The sequence below is a fragment of the Corylus avellana genome, chromosome ca1 (assembly GCF_901000735.1).
Source record: "Corylus avellana chromosome ca1, CavTom2PMs-1.0".
NCBI classification, from domain to species: domain Eukaryota; kingdom Viridiplantae; phylum Streptophyta; class Magnoliopsida; order Fagales; family Betulaceae; genus Corylus; species Corylus avellana.
In genome coordinates, this window is record NC_081541.1 from 14,027,902 (window position 1) to 14,033,725 (window position 5,824).

Below are 5,824 nucleotides of genomic sequence, written 5' to 3' on the forward strand. Positions count from 1 at the left end.
GCTCGAATTCAGCACGTCCGGCCACAGCTGCGGGTGCAAGCACTGAATAGGGTGGAAATATGCACGCCATGTTGCGTGATACATTCGGCATGCACAAAGTCAGAGATGACAATAGTGAACCTCGGGTTGAGGTGCATGGAGAGGAAGAACACATTGTGTATGACAAAGCCGATGGAGCTGAAGTACAAAAGTACAAGAAATTGCTTAAAAAGGCAAACAAACCGCTTCATGATAAGACCAAACATAGCAAGCTGAGTGCTACTGTACATCTGTACAATTTGAAGTGTGTGGGTGGAGTTAGTAACACGATATTCTCGTATTTCCTCAAGTTCATCAATCAGTTGCTGTCTGCAGATGATGGAGGCCAAACGGTTTCTAAAGGACATGGGACTCGAGTATGAGAAGATTCCAGCATGTCGCAATAATTGTATGTTGTTCTGGAAGGACAATAAGAACTTAGATTCATGTTTTAAATGTGAAAAATCTAAATAGAATGACAAAATTCATTTGGATGAAGATGGCCACCCCATATCATCTAGTAAAAGACATCCGGTCAAGGTTTTACGGTAGTTTCCTATCATACCATGACTACAGAGGCTTTTTATGTCAGAGCATACTACATTCTATATGAGGTGGCATGCAGAAGGCCGCACTAAGGATGGCGTATTGAGGCATCCAGCCGAAGGCGAAGCATGGAAGTCAATCGACAATTTATATCCAGAGTTTTCAGCGGACAGTAGGAGCATAAGATTTGGCCTAACCTCGGATGGATTTAATCCTTTTGGGAACATAACCACATCCCACAGTCCTTGACCGTACAACCTGCCGCCTTTGAGGTGCATGAAACAAACGTCTTTCATATTATTCCTGATTATTCCAGACCCAAGTTCACCTGGAATGGATATAGGTGTCTACATGCAACCCTTAATTGAGGAATTACAGCAATTATGGAATGTGGGGGTACAAACATTTGATGTCTCCCTAAAAAAGAATTTCATGCTCCGAGTACAGCTGATGTGGACAATTAATGACTTCCCGGCATACGCGGACTTGTCTGGGTGGCCTACAAGGGGTGGAAAGGCATGCCCTTGATGTATGCATGCAATAAGGTCTAGACGGTTAAAACACAAAAATAAATTTTGCATTATGGGGCATAGGCGATACTTGCCCATGGATCATTCGTGGAGGTGGAATAAAATGACATTTGATGGAAACCAAGAACTAGAATGTGCCCCCGATATGCCAGATGAAGATAAAATCCTAAAATAGTTAGAAGGGATGGTATTTGGGGATGAGAGTGTCGGTAAGTTAGTTAACATTGATAATTCACATGCAAAGAGAAAAATGACTGATAATGTATTGTGAAAGAAGAAAAGTATTTTCTTTCGATTGCCGTACTGAAAGGATAATTTATTGCTGCACAACCTTGATGTCTTGCACATAGAGAAAAATGTGATAGACAATATAATTGGCACAATACTCGACATTAAGGGAAAAACGAAGGACAACCTTCAAGCCCGTAAAGACTTGGAAGAAATGGGTTTGAGACATACACTTCATCCTTTCACGGGTGATGATAAGAGAATCTATATGCCTCATACTTACCACACGATGTCGAAGGAGGATAAAACTAGTTTCCTAAAAGTGCTTCGAAATATAAAGGTGTCAGACGGATATGCCTCGAACATTTTTCGATGTGTAAAACTTAAGGACCGAATGATATCGGGTTTGAAGAGTCATAACAGTCATGTATTGATGCAACAACTTCTCCCGATTGCATTGCGTAGATCACCGCCCGGTAACGTGGTTAGACCTCTGGTTGAGATGTCTACATTCTTCAAGGGCATATGTTCAACGGCATTGACACAAGAGGATATGGCCCGACTTGAGTCTGACATCTATATCACTCTGTGCAAGATAGGACATATATTTCCCCCCAGTTTTTTCACCAACATGGCTCACCTTATCGTGCATCTTGTCTGTGAATGTCAACTCGGTGGACAGGTACAGTATAGGTGGATGTATCTGGCAGAGAGGTAAAATTTCGCGTAAAAAATTAAAATTAAGATTTTGTTGCACTTTATTTATTTAAAAACAATTGTTAGATGTAATTTTGACTAGTTTTGATATATAGGAGCCTCGGGGGGTTCAAATCTATTGTGTGCAATAAAGCAGCTCCTAAGGGCTGCATTGCGGAGGGCTACGTAGCAACCGAGTTGGTGACGTTCTGTTTGATGTATTTAGAGAACGCATCAACATTTCACAATAGGCCGCAACAAAACCCGGATGGGCCTAAAGGGGCGGGAACCCGAGTTGTCCTTGACCGACTCACGTTGACACATATTCACCGTTACATTATGTTTAACTTAAATGAGTTCCTCTAATTGCGGACGTGAGTATTTTGTAATCAAGATATGCATATTCATATCATGCAACACCGTTAGTTGTGAATTATAATTAATTGATTTTATTTCAAAATGTAGGTTGCACAAGGATTCGATAAAGCAAATTGCAAATAAGGGGCGAACGATGGATGATCAGTGGGAAACCCAACATTTTGAGCAATTTTGCGATTGGCACCATGACTACGTATGATTAATGTCATGCACACCTTGTAAATTCCAAAATATTTCCTCATCGCACTAACTACACTTCATCATTGTATATGACTCGTAAGTCGATTATTCCGACGATCGATGCAGGAAAGATATGGGTGACAAACTAGTAATGTATTGTAGATGGCTGATGATCTCAGCAGTCTAATATAACAAATATGTGGTCAACGGCAAGTTCTTTCGCATTATCGCACATGATGTGGGAAAGAGGTCTCAGAATTGTGGCGCGTGCGTGCCGACTATTGATGGCAAAGTCAAACAAAACTTTTCCATGAAGCATTCTACGACTAAGGAAAAGAATGCTTCTCTAAGAAACATTTTCACAAGAGACAAAACATGGCTAAATTAAACCACATAACAGCAACCAATAAAAAAGAAGCCCCACCGTGACTTGTGAAATCAAGTCATTATTCAACAGATCTCATAACCAAAGGGTTATCTTTAGATAAATTTAGAGAACATGTAGCAACAATGGGATTGGAAAACACTTAAGAGACAACTACATGGTTTGCAGCATAATCAGAAGGATTCAGAGACGCTTGGATGAATGATAGTATGTACTTCTGCCTAATAAGAAACATATGCTTAGTTAAGGGTATATGACACTTATGAGGAACATACATTATAAACTGACATTAATAGAAGTCCACTAAAAGGTATTATGATGAGTTTGGTATATAGTGTAATAAACATTGATAAGGTGTACCAATGAAAACCTCAAAAAACATAAAATTTGAAGAGAGTAATTGAGAGAAAGATTCAAAGTAGGTTTACACATGGTTTTGTGTATGGATAAAGTCATCAATTGTAGAATTGGTGTGGACTTTATTCCCAACTATGGATAATTGATGTCATTTGCTTGAAAACATAGTAAAATGAAGTCACCCCTAACATGTCGTCTATAAGACTGTAACGCCCCAGAAATTAATTAACTGGTAATTAACTTCACGATTCGTCTCCCAGCCTTATTCCGCAAGGAAAAAGACTTAGGGATCTCTACTTCTCAAAAAGAGAGGATACTAAGTAGCGGAAATATTAAGATTCTATAAACATTAATCATTACAACCAGAGCATCTGCCAAAGATCATCAAAGTAGCTGAAATCACGCTATACATATCATCTTTACAAGGGATCTATTCTATACCTTAATATGCAAGCATGCATCAAAGCTCTTAAGTCTACAGCATAACCCAAAAGTACTGGTTACCATAAGCACCTGCCTAAGCTCGCAATAAGTCCTCAAGCATCTCCTGGATCAAATCCTCTAAGATAATCGGATGTTTCGTGGTATCCATCTTCTGCTAAACTATCTATAAGAGCATAGTTGTACATATGGAGAAAAATGGGAAATAATACAAGGGTAAATTCGATGACTTAGTGAGTATAAATGCACATGAAGTACCCGTCATTAAATGGTGAACTTAGTTACTTATAAAGCACATACAGCATTATGAGGTGACAGTTTATCATGTATGCAATATAGATATAATATATGCTATAATATGAGAATCATGTCATAGTTCAGCAATATGGTCTACTCGAGATATTACCCATTCTCAGCAGGATTGGCACTGTCCCGAGTGACCTGTAATACAATACTGGTGCCCGGATATTGTACGCTACCGTCCATAACACTAGCAGCCCGACCAAGTCTGACCTTGGGTAGCCCACGTTACTAGTGATGTATGTCCTGTAGTGACCAAACATTAGGCAATGGATGTGCTAGTCATGAAACAACCACTGGATCCAAGGCCCCCCCCACACACATTTGACCACAAAAGTTAACCTATATAGACAAGCCCATGGTCGTTATCCTGCACGTACCGGTATACTATGTCATACGATGCAATTAATCTTAGCAGTCTTTTACATGCATGCTTTTACAAGTTTCATCATTATCTTGTTAAACAACATACATTTAGAGAGTTTACAGTAGTTCTGAAATGTATTTTATGAGAATTGTAAATATGCATGTTTTATATATATAAAATAGTCGTGCAATGCGGGAAAAGTAACAACAAGTATCCATGTGAGTTTGTACTCACCCGGGTTGTAAGGTTCCTCCATAAAATCTCATTGAGGCTAAATAACCTCGAATATTGAGAAACGGCCTAACATTAGTTCTAAACCCGGGCTAAAACGAACTTAAAACATAAAATAGGGACTGTAGAATGTTGGGCCAAAAAGGCGTTCCTTGGGATGTCTCTGGGCAAGCGCTTGTCCCTTAGGTCAAGCGTTCGGCTAAAGAGGTTCAAGTAAAACCTCATTTGGTCCAACGATCTCCTAAGCCTTCTCAACTGGTCCTAAGGCCACAAAAAGAGTTTTTAACAGGTCCTAACCCAAAACAATGTCTCCATGCATAAATAAATATGCCCAACAAGAATGAAACGCTAACCTATGCTTAAACCAAGATTAAGGGCAACAACATAGCTAGAAGCTCAAAACTACCAACTAAGCTAACTATGAAAATTACTTAAACAACATAACAACTAAGTAAGGAACAAGCTAGGCTTAGAAGATTACCTCCTTGAAGCAAAACCTCCAAAAAATCTCTCATTTTCCTCCAAGAACTCACAAAACTCACAAAATCATTCAAGCATGGGTTCTAAAGGGCAACATGGGCGGAATGAGGCTTAGGGGTCGAGTTGGGAGGGGTATTTATAAGGCTAGCCTATGGGTGCTATATGAGTTATTTTGTGAAGGGGCGAGCGCTCGGGTACTATTTATAGCTTTTGTTAGGCGTTTGGTTCTTATCTAGCAGTCCAAAAATTGGTTAACGAGTGCTCGGGTGGTCTCCTACTGAGCATTTGGTGTACTGTTGGACTTACGCCCGAAAAGCCTGTCTGTACCTTTCTGACGCTCTAAAAAGCATGTCTGTAATTTTGGTCAGCGAGCGCTCGGCCAAAACCAGCGAGCGTTCACAGTTGACTTTTCAGCAATTTGACCAACTGCGCAGTGTTCAGTAAAACAGGCATAACTCTTGTTACGGGTCTTGGAATTGTGCATGGAACCTCATTCCGGAAAGCTCTTTTCGAGAAGAACGTCGTGGTATCTATCCCAATATTTTTGAGTGCATTCTTGGGATTTGAAAATCTAAGATTCCCTATTAAGATGGTGTTTCCAATACTTTCTCGTCTTTTAGGAATTATTCCTTAAACTTCACACCGTAATTGATCTCATACTCATTGATTACCATGAAGCTAATTTTT